The 13,756-nt window shown below is 47.4% G+C and overlaps 1 protein-coding gene across 11 annotated transcripts in view; it reads left to right on the top strand.

Annotated features, from left to right (window-relative positions):
* BCL2L11 (BCL2 like 11) overlaps positions 1-13,756 on the top strand; it is a 51,654-nt gene that overhangs the window by 15,440 nt on the left and 22,458 nt on the right. The gene's annotated exons all lie outside the window — the stretch shown is intronic.

Here is a 13,756-nt window from a genome sequence, read left to right as displayed (position 1 = left end):
GACTAGGGTGAGGAAAACCTACGGGCCACCAGCCCTGTTTCCTACCACCTCGTTCAGTCTCGTACCTGCTCAGCTCCCCGCTGGGCCGTCCCCTAACCGGTGGTGGGGGAAGTGATGTGCTGACTTGCCCTGACTTGTTCTGTCTCGTTGCTCACTGACGCTTGGTGCCGGTGAAGGCCCAGCTTGTTACTGGGCCTGCAGATAGAGGGTACGTGCCCGTGCGTGCACGTGTGTGTGTGTGTGCGCGCGCGCGTGCGTGCAGTGGCAACTGACCTGCCACGTGCCACCTCCTCGCTGCTTAGTGGGGGGCCAGCTTTCTGCTGGGCCCCACCAGCGCTACCCTGGAAGGGGAGTGAACATGATCCGCTTCCACTGGCCAGGGGTGAGAGAGCTACCCACGTGATTTCTCCAGCACCCCTGTGGCAGGGCAGCGGGATCGGCCCCGCCTGCTTGTGCCAGGCAGAGGTTGGCAGCTCAGCTCCCCTTTCGCCTGCTGACACAGGCTGGGGGTGGGATCAGAGCACGAACACCTCCCACCGAGCAGGGGGTGGGTGGATGATCCACCCCTGGCTTGGCCACGCCGACACTGCGGCACGTGGTGGTCAGCTGGGGTAGGGCAGGTGTTGCCAAAGGGTTTTCTGTTGCAAGGCCACCCTTTCCCCAGTGCTTTAGCTGGGGAGAACTCGCTTCCCCGGGAGCTCTTTGCGTCTGTGACCATTGGAGACCCTCTGCGGCACCCTGTCCAGGATATATGGAAAACGGTGAGGAAGCTGGGGACCTCTCTGCCATGTCATTCCCCGAGTCCCGGGGTCCCCAAGCAGCCTACCTTCTTCTTTCCCCTTTCAGTACTTAAAAAAAGAAAGTTTCGGGGTGCCTAGGTGGCTCAGTCGGTTAAGCGTCCAACTCTGAATTTCAGCTCAGGTCTTGATCTCATGTTTGTGAGTTCAAGCACCATGTCGGATTCTCTCTCCCCCTCTTTCTCTGCACCTCACATCCATGCTCACTTTCTTTCTCAAAAAAAAAAAAAAAAAAGGATTAATGCTTATTTATTTATTTTGAGAGAAAAAACAGGGGAGGGGCAGAGAGAGAGGGAGAGAATCTGAAGCAGGCTCCACACTGTCAGCACAGAGCCTGACTTGGGCTTGATCTCACGAACCATGAGATCATGACCTGAGCCAAAAGCAAGAGTCAGACGCTCAACTGGCTGAGCCACCCAGGTGCCCCTAGCATTTTCTTGTCTGTTGTGTTCTCCCTAGGGTTTTTAGTAGCACGAGGTTGGACTTGGGGGAATGGGTAGGGCGACCCTACCTTGGTGGCACTAGAAATCTCTTTTTTTTTTTTAATGTGTGTTTATTTTTGAGAGAGAGAAGGGAGAGAGACAGAGCACAAGTGGAGGAGGGGCAGAGAGAGAGGGAGACACAGAACGCAAAGCAGCTCCAGGCTCTGAGCTGTTGGCCCAGCGCCTGACGTGGGGCTCAAACCCACGAACCATGAGATCATGACCTGAGCTGAAGTCGGCCACTTAGCCAACTGAGCCGCTCAGGCTCCCCTGTATCTTCTTTTTAACTAAATATTTATGATTGGTATTGATTGGTTCTGATTGCAAAGTACTACTCGGAATTTTGGCCGTCACCTCTTAGACCCTCTGTTTTTACCCTATGGAATAATAGAGTTGAGAGGGGATTGGGCAATAGTCCCAGCCATTGTTTTCAGGTAATAACTACAGTGTCCCTATAGCTGTAACTGCCTTGCGTGTGATCCTGGTGGTGAGCCTGTAAGGTGTACCTACACCTTGCTTCTCTCAAAGGTACTGCCTGAAAACCAAATGGGTGACTCAAGTCAGATTCCACATGCCAGAGGGGAACTCCTTATTGGAGAAGGCCTAGCCCTGTAGTCCTGCATGATTGGACTATAAGGCAGGAAAAAAGAGATAGTCTGTTGATTTGTGTTGTGGTATTAGATTTGAAGAAATGCATGTAATTGCCAACCGAATGCTAGACAGTCTAATATCTTGCCCCCTGACATATTTTTAAACCAATGAATTAGAACACTTGCCCAGGGCCCAGGTCTCCTCGTGCCCCTGGTCTGTGGCTACCCTGCCTGTGTTGGGGCAGGGGACTCTCCACGGACCACCACCTCTCCCTGCCTCGCACACCATGTCCCACACCGGAATCCAGTTGTCTCCGTTCCTTTCTGTGGAGAACGAAGCCTCCGTCTTCCGACATACTCCCTATGTGACAAAACGTCTAGCTGCTTTCTCATCTGCTCAGTGTCCTCTAGTTGTTCTGCTTGGTCAGTGGCCAGGACCCGTGGTAGGGCATGTGACCCGAGACTGCTTTCCTTCTCTCTGGAGGTCCTATTGACACAGACCAGACACCTGTCCTGTAAGACCTTGTGGACTCGGTCCCGTGCTGTGCTCCGGGCTCTAAGCACCCTGCCACCCACCCGCCCTCAGACTCTGCTCTGCAGGCACAGAGCAGAGAGCCTGACATTCCTTTCTTTTGCAGGAAATACTCGGCGAGATGCATGTACCGAGGGCACAGGGGGGTTGTTCATCCTGACATTATTTATCCCAGCCAGAAAAAAACTATTGACTGTCTTAATGGTTTGGGGAAAATCTCTAAACTACTACACATCCTTCTGACAGACTGTGGTGCTGTCATCCTAATGACATTAAGAAGAAGAATGACGTGGCAGATGCTTCTGGCATAAAGTTAAGTTAAAAACGGTTACAAAGTTGTTGAGGACATCGTAGTGTTTTAGTCTGTCTTTGCTGCTGTAACAAAAATAGCACCAACTAGGTGGCTTAACCAGGAAACATTGATCTCACACTTCTAGAAGCTGGAAGTCTGAGATTAGGGTGCTAGCATGCTCAAGCTCTAGGGGAGGGCCCTCTTCCTAAACTTATAGACCGCCACCTTCCCTTGTGTCCTCACGTGATGGAGAGAGAGCAGGCCAGCTCCCTGACCTCGGATAAAGGCACTGGTCCCATTCATAAAGGCTCCACACTCATGATGTAATCACCCCTAAAGGCCCCGTCGCCTAATACCATCACGCTAGAGATTAGGTTTAGCATAGGAGTTTTGTGGGAGGCACAAACAGTGGAGTTCAAGAAGTTCATAAGTGTAACAGATTCGAAGGAAAATATATCAAAATGTTAAAAGCAAATATTTTGTGTTCAAGTGTCCGGTGGTCTTATCTGTGTGCCTTTTTGTACAGCGTGCACAATCACGACTGGCATTTATAATAGAATAAATCCAGGGCGCCTGGGGGACTCAGTCGGTTGAGCGTCCGACTTCAGCTCAAGTCGTGATCTCACGGTTTGTGGGGTCGGGCCCTGCGTCGGGCTCTGTGCTGACAGCCTGTTTCAGATTCTGTGTCTCCTCTCTCCCTGCCCCTGCCCCACTCACGCACTGTCTCACTCTGTCTCTCAAAAATCAATTAATGTAAAAAAAAAAAAAAATTATAGAATAAATCAACAATATGTATGCTATATTTTGTCTTAATTTTAATCTTCATTTTTGGCATCGCCGGCAGCTTGTCACCGTGACACGTTCATCTTCCCGTACGACTCAGTATTAAGTACCATGCCCCTTATGTTGGTAAAGGTTTCATCTGGGTAACATCAGGCTTGTGGCCCACCACCGCAAGTAATCCGCATGGACATTAGCCCCCAATAGACTCTTCTGGGGTCGGCTTTTTATTTAGTGAAGTATTTTTATTGTGAACGTCTCCGTCCAGAGGGGTCACAGCTTGCTTCAGCACCGGTGGGCTACTGCTGTGTCACCTGCAGGGCCGGGCGTCAGGCTGGGGCAGGGTCTAGACGGAACCCCAGCTGTTCCCAGACACGCCAAGGACCTTGGCAGACCTGTTTTTCTGTCTGATGAGCTTGTTTTCTCATCGATCAAATGAAGACAGAAGTGCTCACCACTGGGGGTTGTGGGGAGCTTCCACATAAGCTACCGGAAAGCATCCGATGGGACCTCAGTCACTAATTTTCCTTGCTCCTCAACGACCCGTTGCAGCCATGGCGGGTCAGCAAGTGTGATGGTAATGAGTATTCTCTCCTACTTTGTGTAGAAAGAAGCTGTTTGAGGAGTGTAGGAAACTCACAGGGAAGTGAATTCATCCGGAAATGCTACTGTAATTCTAACTCCCTCAGGTCCCACAGCAAACATACAAGCAAAAAAGATCTTTTCTAGAAACTTGCCTGGTGGGGGTGGGGAAGGGAGGTCTGAATCACCCCTAACCTGCCCGTGACCCACACATCACCCTGAAAAGAACCTTGGCGTGGTTGGCAAATCTTTGGACCGTCGAGAGACATCTGGAAACCACACTGTCTGAGCTGGGCCTGCATCAGGTACACCTGTGGGAGATGGCCCATTGCACTTGGCAGAAACTTGACTTCAGTTCAGTGTATTTGGAGAAAGAAGGTCTTGAGACAAGGCATAGGCTGAACTACTTTTTCCTGCAGTCAAAAGTTAAGCAAACATTTTCAAAATGAGGTATTTTGCTGGTTGGTTTCACGTGAGAAATATTTGTTGCCTGTATAGAATTAAGAAGTTTTAAAACAGCTTTTTCTTTCTCCCTTTGAGGGAATTTATGCTCCTTTGGCTGTTAAATTTTGGGTTTTATTTCTGAGTGAATGAATCACGAAAGCTTCTTGAGAACTTGTCTTCACGAGCTATGAGGTGACCAATGCCAACAGTTAGAGCGCACACCATTTCCCTGATGGGCGAGCTTAAGCTCCATTGGTTAAGAGCCTGTGCCTTCAGGGTTTGAAGTATTTGCTTAGAATGGGTATGGTATCCCAGTGTCTTCCGGGAAACCCCAATTCACTTGGTATTTTCCCTGTTCTCTACCCTGAAGCAGATCCCCATGGTTTGTGAATAGAGTTGTATCTCAGCCAGTGATGGAGAGAACCAGCCCCTGCAGACAGTCGTCTTCTGTTCTTCCTGGGCCACATGTACCCATGAGCCTGCATGAGACCAAGATCTGTGCTTGAGTTACATCCTAAGCCTGTCTCCCCTTCTCTCTAGTGTCTGCACCCAAAGAGGACACAGGCCAGTTGATGGCATGGGTTGTGTCTCCGACCCTGAGACCAGGATTATCTGTCCTGTTCAGAAACAGAGCTCCCAGGATTTGGAAATGGGTTTGAGGGCACATCTAGTGTTGGATGTGGGAACTCGGGCATTTGGCACTCATAACTTACTCTCTGCCCCGTGCATGATGCTTGCTTTAATTTAGGCTTTGTTGACCTTCTTTAGGAGTGAAGATGGCTTTAGAGCTAGAAATTTTTTCAGTGTTTGTTTATTTTTGAGAAAGCATGAGCGAACAGGGGAGGGGCAGAGGGAGGAGAGGAGAGAGAATCCCAGGCAGGCTCCGCACGGTCGGCGCAGAGCCCGCACGGTCGGCGCAGAGCCCAGTGTGGGACTTGATCCCGCAAACTTCGAGATCATGAACGGAGCCGAGATCAAGAGTCGGGACACTTAACCGACTGAACCTCCCAGGTGCCCCTCAAGCTAAAATCTTTTAAAAAATGGAATCAGTCGTTTCACTCTGAGAAGGGTGTATGTGTTCAAATTGAAACAGGTTCAACATGATGATTTTCCACTATATGAGTTGCTGTGCGAACTTTCTTTTTCCCCTTAAACATGTCCCGTTCCTGGACCAGAGCATTCTTCCTATTCCATTTACTGAAGTGTTTGTTGTTTATTTATTTATTTTTGAGAGAGAGAGAGAGAGCACAAGCTGGGGAGGGGCAGAGAGTGAGGGAGACACAATCTGAAGCAGGCTCCAGGCTCCGAGCTGTCAGCGCAGAGCCCGACCTGGGGCTCAAATCACGAACTGTGAGATGAGATCATGACCTGAGCTGAAGTCAGATGCTTTACTGACTGAGCCACCCAGGCGCCCCTACTGAAGTGTTTTAATATAACCAATTTGTGGATTTAATGAGTAATTTGAGGCTTTTTTTTAAAAAGCTGGTTTCAGCAGAAAGGACCTACTTTTTTCTTACCGATGGATGTGTGTCTGTGAAAGTGTATAAGATGAGTTGAGTTTGTCAACCTGAGTTTATTGAGAGTTACTTTTCTATGGAATAAGTGTGTTAGAGGACAGACTAACAGATTTCTTGGGTTCTTTTTGGTTTGTTTTTGCATCTCTTGAGAAATTTCTCAACACAAAGTAGTCTAGAAATGAATTCTAGATATATGTTATGTTAGTTATGTATTTGAATTTAGACTTCGGTTTTACTTATACCTGAGCATAAATTCTACTAAACTAGTTAAAACAAGTTATCAACATAGGAAAACAGTTTGGTGCATAATGGCAGGAGCCCAAATATTTGTAGATTTAATGAGAATTCAAGTAATATTTAAAGCAATATACGAATGCCCACGACTCCCTCTTTTTTTTCACTTGGGTCTTCCCATCGTGCTTATTTAAAGCTTAGAACTGTGTTTTCTGTGAGGAAAGCCCGGCATATTATATATACCAGCTTTGTTTTCTTTCTAGTTCTTTTTATTGATAGTATGTCATGAAGTGTGGGAGTGGAAAGTTACAGAAGGTGACCCAGTCCAGTCTTGATCCCTCCACTGACCCATTACAGCCCCTGGGCCTCGTCCCACAACCTGGCTGGGCACCAGTGTCCTCTCTTGCTGTAGAAGGGTGTCATAGCCATTCAGTAGTGGTCGCAGGGCTGGGGGCGGGGCGTGTGCTGAATTAGAACAACCCCAGTTGAATCTGTATTGCACAGGGGCTTCTAAGCACAGGGGTGGCCAAACCGTTTTGCCCCGTTTATGAGCGCGTCAAGCATCAGAGCTGGGCCAGCAGCCGTGTCCACCCCCGAGGGGTAACGGGTACTGGGGAGGAAGAGGAAGAATGTGTGAACCAGAACAGACATAAGATCTTCAAAAACCACCAGACCTGATGGTCTTTCGGCACAGAATTGCACACAACTTAGGCTTGGGCTTGCACCACTGGTGACACTAGCTTCCGTGCTTTTCCCGTGTGGGAGGACACGGCACACTTCCTTCCGTAACATTTGTATGGTTTACAGGCGAGGCCTGGGGTTCTCCCTCAGCACAACTGCTCAGTGGTGCAAAAGTTACACGGTGTCTTGAGCGTTAGTGCGGGCTGGTCAGCGGAGGAAGGAACTTGAGGCTCAAACCGTTGTCCTCATTCATCCATCATCCACGGTACCACTCTGGTGTTCCGCTGGCTTGGGCCTTCCAGTATTCTTCTTTTATATGCAGCGGGAAATTCTCATAGCATTTCTCTTTCTTACCGTGTTTCCTACACAAGGCTGTGGGGCCTGTGTTCGCCTGTGTCCCTTAGAGGTGGAATACCCTGCCTTCAGCAGTGTGTGTGTGCTCAGTCAAGACGCACGAGCTTTGTGAGTTTTCTGGGGAGGAGCCAGACAGCCTGACTGTGACAGATCTGGGTTTTAAGGACGGCTTTTTAACCATTAAATGTCCAAGCTCAACGATTACATCTTTGTGATTACACAAAAGAGGGCCTGGGATTCAGGTGTAAAGTTTGTCTCTCTTCTCCTATGATGCAAGGTGAAAAGAGGCGGCTCCCTTTCGTGAATTTGTGTTAAGTGAGACGCTTTCAGGGTGCCTCAGACTTCTGCTGTGTCACCACTGCCCGTACATCTCTGCTAACAGGTTAGTGTTTCACTTTGTGTATAGCTGTGATCAATTCTAACTGCGCGCAATTCTAACTGCGCGAATGAGATTGATAGACTTTTGTGTGTTTTAATTAAAACTGCTTAAGATGGCGCTTCGTAGGACTCTGTTTTTGCCCCAGGTCTTGGTGTTTGCTATCACTGAGATGAAATACAGTAACTTTAAGGCCTTAATGTGAGTTAGAAGAGATTTTTGTCACCTGTTTCCTGGTGCCAGTGTTAAATTTCGTAAAGGAAGCCACATTTACTCTGTAGTCAGGAATTTTTATATTTGTGGTTTAAATTTTCATTTCCTCCCCGAGATCAGATTTTTGGCTAGGCATAACATGTAAGTTACCGAAAGGTAGTAACTTCAAATTGTTTTTAACATTTCCTTCTTAAGGAACGGTACCAAATTAATGTATGGCACCAAAATGTAGTCACTTGAAAAAAGTTTTTAACACTTTTTTCCTAAGTGAATTAATGTGTGGAGTTGTACATTCCTTTTAAAAGGTCTCTGAAAAACACTTTTTTTCATAGTTGTGATGGAGTAAATGGTGGGATAAACTGGATAGAAAATTGCATACACTATCAGTAGAAGGGACATAGGGTTTATGTGTCTGTCTTAAAGCAAGCTCACAATTGCTCTCCATTTGACTATACTTAGTTTGGGGGTTATTTTTATTTGTTTTTCAAAATAGGATGGCACAGTCCAATCCTCTGTAATCCTCTGAAAGAAATTTAAGCTATAGAAATAGAGCCGCAGCTGTGCAGAGACTTGGTGTGGCTGGGGTCAGTGGAGGGAAAGCAGAGAGCAGTGTCCCGTGTCTGCCCCTGGTCATCATCCCTAGTACAGTCCTCCACCACCCGCTGCTCAGGGCAGCACGTTTCAGGAGCGCACCAAGGGGACCAGGATGGCCATGGTGGGTCTTCCCGAGTCACGTGGAAGGGGGCCCTTGGGCGGCTCAGTCGGTTAAGGCTCTGACTCGGTCTCGGCTCAGGTCATGATCTGGTTTGGGAGTTCGAGCCCCGTGTTGGGCTCCACGCTGACAGTATGGAGCCTGCTTGGGATTCCCTTTCTCTGCCCCTCCCCTGCATGTGCTCTTTCTCTCAAAAGAAATAAATAAACTTTAAAAAAAAAAAAAAAAAGGCACATGGAAGGAACTGGTTTAGGACCAGGTTTGGGGCATGTGGTGACTTCAAAAGAGGGGTGACGATTGAGAGTGATTATAGATTATCTTTATAGGCCCAGGAGACGAGTTAAATTGAGAATAGGGGTGGAAAGGTTCAGCTCCCTCTAAGGAAAATCTTTGTAGCGCCCAATGCCCTTCAGTGAGGACCGCACTGCCTCGGGACAAAGCATGTCACCTCTGCCAGGCAGTTGGGCACACAGGGCAGGTGACCTGGCATCGTGTCGCAGACGGCCCCTGTACCCAGCGTCCCACCTGCCTGAGATGCTGGGCTTCTTCTGTGGCTGAGAGCTAGCAGGTATGCCCCCGGACATAGACCTGAGAACTCTGTCTGCGTTTGCTCCCAGCACATCACTGGCTTCTAGTAAAGATGTAAATATGGTGGGCGGGGCAGGGGGGTGTAGCTCAGGTGAGCTGGGGAACTGGGTCTCCTGATGTTGCATAGTAAATGAGTGAAAAGGCACAACACACATCGGTCTTAATGCCTTAGATTCAAACTTCATTGGCTGAAGCCTAATGGTAGACAGGGAAAGATTATGAATGCCGGTTTCCAGACTTCTGTCCAACGACGCAGCCTTGGTTTACTGGCAGTTTCCGAGTGGTCAGACTGGAAATGGATCAAAGCAGCTTGTTTTGACTTTCTTCCTCAAGGCCACGTAAAAGCGTGGGCACCACCCACTGAAAGGAGTGGGTATAAAACACTGGCTTCCTCTCATGAACTTCATTACTTGCGGTGGTATATCCTAGCAGCTGTTTGTAAAGCTCTGTCTTGAATTCATGCGACCGCCCAGGCTTGACACCGATGTGTACCAGGGGAGAACAGATGGAGGAACTTTCTGAGCACTGGTGCTAACTATGATCACTGTGTTCCATTTCTAATTGCTCTCATTATTCTCCAGTGGCTCAGTGGAATTGATGCAAGTTTACCAACAAATAAAGCGATGCAAGAGAGAAACAGGCCCATGTGCGTGTGCACGTGGTGAAATTGGTCTCTAGCTCAGTTTCCGAGAATCATCAGTTTCTGAAGGCGATTCTGATAGCATTTTCTGCAGCAAAACTTACTAGAGTGGTAGTTGTCTTTTCCCCTGTGGCCACCTGGGAATCCTGGGGCAGGTGGGACAGCCTGATCACTCGGGTGGGTTTCCTAAGGAACTCTTAGCAGGCTGGCAGGCTGTTTTCCTTTTTTCCTCTTGCAAGCTGTGGATAACTGTGCCTTGATATTTCTGAAGATACCCGTTTAAATAAGGAGACTGTTGGGTTGAATTAACATCCCAGGATTTTTATTTCCCCAAAATGAATGTTGAGCTTCAGGGTGGCCACCTGCAAAGGCAGTGCTTCCTGTGGACATCACTGGATGTTTGGCACTGGTTTCAGTGCCTACAGAGGAGCGGTCCTTTAGGGGGTCCTTTATGGCTTGGGTTGAATTAGACTCTCCTTGGGGAAATAAGTAAAGATGGATGACCCTGAGGTGTCAAGAGGAAGGGCCCCACGGTCCCCGGTAAGTGCCGGGCAAAACGCGCGCTTAAGTGTGACCTGTTGTGTGTTTAAAATGATCATTTCCTCAAAGTCATCCGTTCCATATCCATCCCTTTAGAGACTGAGAAATCCTTTCTCAGCAGTGAGTTGAATACACACTCAGTGCTTAATTCACGCTGACTACTTTAAAGGCTCATCTTGATTCTGCCTAAGTATTTGTGGATTACTGGACATCTGAAGACGGGACAGTGTGAAGTGTTGCCATGAATTTTAATTCTGGCTCCACACTTGAAAAGCCCGTAGCGACACGCCGGGAACTAAAACAGCGACCGCCTCTCAGAAGTGGGAGCCGCACCAGTCCTGCCCCCGGGCAGGAGGCCGCGGTCACGTGCGCGCACGTGTATGCTGTGTTTTACGGCACACGCGGTAGAGACACACACGATATACGCGGTGGGCGGCACGCGTGTGCCCCACTCAGCGGGACTTCTCAGTTCCAGCCTCACAGAGGAAGTCAGCTGGGTGTAGAAAGAGCAGCGATGGCCTTGTGATGGGGTCACCGTTCCTTCGAGCACCTGCCATTGATAACCGGGGTGGAGGCACTTGGGTGTTAAGGAAAATTCAGGAGGTGTGGTTGGGCTGGTGCTGCGCGCATTACGAATTGACAATCGTTTTCTTTTTCCTTTTTTTTTTTTTTTTCATTTTCCCACCCTAGCTGGTGGTGCTACAGAAAGCCCTTTCCGAAAGCCCCAGCCTGATTTCACTATCAGCCACTTAACCACGACATCAATTTTTTCAATTGCTGAACTTGAAATTACCATATGGGTTGGAAAATGTTCTGTAACTGAACGGGAACGGTCTGTTAATGAAGTAACACCCGTCTTTTCGTAACACAAAGTTCTTTGACATTAAAACATGTCCTCCTTCCCATCCCACCCCACCCCACTGTCCCCACACTGGTATAGAAAAATGAATTAATACTACCTCAGCATTTTTTCTGTCGGAAGTGATGTTACCAGGAAATTCTGGATTGCAAAAAATAATTTCTAAGAGTTTTGATGAAAACTCAGCTAACCTCTCATACTTTTGACAGAATGGCTTGTGTGTGACACAACTGCATTATTTTTGATTAGTGGCTTTGGTTAGAAAATCTGGACCTAGCAGGTTCCCCCCCCAGCTCAGTCTGGTGCTTGTAGGATTTGAGCTGGCTTTTCATGGGCTTTAGGTAACAGCTGTGGGGTGGCTTTACATTAAGATCCGGTGCATATTGTATTCTGCTTTTTTCCCCCCTAAATTAGTGCCAGGCTTATGGAGTGAAATGATTTCTTAAATGCTGAAACTACATTTTCTGTGGGCAAAAATACACCTCACCAGGGGCGCCTATATGGCTCAGTCGGTTGAGCGTCCGACTTTGGCCCAGGTCATGATCTCACGGTTTGTGAGTTCGAGCCCTGCGTTGGGCTCTGTGCTGACAGCTCAGAGCCTGGAGCCTGCTTCGGATTCTGTGTCTCCCTCTCTCTCTGCCCCTCCCCCACTCATGCTCTGTCTGTCTGTCTGTCTCTCTCTCTCTGTCAAAAATAAACATTAAAAAAATTGTTTAAAAAAAAAAATACACCTCACCAGAATTTCCCCTTTGGAGAATTTTTTATGTTCATGTACAATTGCCCTAGAAGTTAAAATTTTTATCTTCTTAACTAGTACTAAGAGTTTTTGTTTCAAATAAAGACCCGTTTTATTGATCAGCTACCAACATTTATAGTTGCGAAGCACGACGCACATGGGAAAGTAAAATATTTATCCTCGATACTATAGACTAGAAATGTAAATGTAAGTTATCTTTTTCATAGGCGGACTATCTTACTATAATGGGAATAGTCAGGTCAGTACCTGGATAGGATTAGTAGAGTGGGGGTAGAGCAGCATGTTTTCTGAGTTACTCCCTGCCCCCAAGCCCCACCTGCTCCAGGGGCATCTTTAGAAGACCATACTGTGGATCTCTTCATTGTGGTGGTTCATGCTCAGGGTGACGGTAGCACAGAATTAAGCAAAATAATTTGAGCTCTGACCAGCACTGCCATGGGGCTAACAAACCAATTCTCTGGGGTCAGCCAGACCCCATTCTTTCATTCTGGTGGGTTCTCGTGTGACAGGAGACCAATTGTGACAGTCACTAAGATTAAACCAGTGATGAAATTAAGAAAAGCTTCTTCCACTGCCCCCCCCCAAAAAAAAGAAGATATTTTTGTCACTTCAAAAATAATCTTTGAAATTTATATTGGAAAACTGCACTCTGTTAACTGAGATTAAGAGTACCCTTTTAGGGGCACCTGGGTGGTTCGGTCGGTTAAGTGTCCGGCTCTTCATTTCAGCTCAGGTTGTGATCTCACTGTTCCGTGAGTTCGAGCCCCGCATGGAGCTCCTTGTGGACAGTGCAGAACCTGCTTGGGAATTTCTCTCTCCTTCCCTCTTTGCCCCTCCCCTATATGAGCATGTGTGTGTTCTGTCTCTCTTTAAATAAATTAATTAATAAAAATTTTTTGAAAAAGACTACCCTTTTAAAATACAGGAATACAATGCCTTTTAAAATATCCAAAATAGGATTTCTGTCTTAAATAATCTTAGTATAGTAACGGTCTATTCTGTGTACATGTTAGGTAGGTTTTATTGCAGGACGAGTGATGGTCATTAATTTTAGATTTATAGATGCAAGGAACAAAAACAAACACTGCCAGGTTTTTTAAAAAGCCAAATGGTGATACATGCTGTGTTAGAGTAGCCCAGGTGGATCAGTCTCCTTGGCAAAAGTTAAATTATATTGCTATTACTGAATTATACCCTATTGTTACTGCTCTAAGTCAACTTAAAAAAAAAAAAATACACATAGGGGCACCTGAGTGGCTTAGTTGGTTAAGCATCCGACTTCCACTCAGGTCATGATCTCACAGTTCGGGGGTTTGTGCCCTACGTAGGGCTCTGTGCTGACAGCTCGGAGCCTGGAGCCTGCTTCGGATTCTGTGTCTCCCTCTCCCTCTGTTCCTCCCCGACTCATGCTTTCTCAAAAATAAATAAATGTTAAAAAAAAAAAAAAATACACCTAACTACAGTTAGATAGCTCTCTTACTAATCTGTTGTTCTGGCCAGTTAGTGCATGCTTACCCTGGTCTAATCCATAATCTTTGGTTACCTCTGCCTCCAGGACCTCCCTGTGGTTTCTTACCCGTTGCTCAGTTTTCTCAGGGTCTAGTCTGTGGAGCGTCTGCACCAGAGTTGTGTAGGGAACCTGTAAGGGCTGTGGCCTCCGGGGCCTCCCATGGACACACCCACCCTCTGTGTCACATTGCCACACACCTCGTGGGTATGTTTGTGTCTATACGTTTATCTGAGCTACTGAAATTTTTAGAAACATCTACTTACCTTCTTTGCTTCC

This window comes from Panthera tigris, chromosome A3 (genome assembly GCF_018350195.1).
Source record: "Panthera tigris isolate Pti1 chromosome A3, P.tigris_Pti1_mat1.1, whole genome shotgun sequence".
Classification (NCBI taxonomy): domain Eukaryota; kingdom Metazoa; phylum Chordata; class Mammalia; order Carnivora; family Felidae; genus Panthera; species Panthera tigris.
Note: the sequence above shows the minus strand (reverse complement) of the source record. Positions and strands in the feature narration are given on the sequence as shown.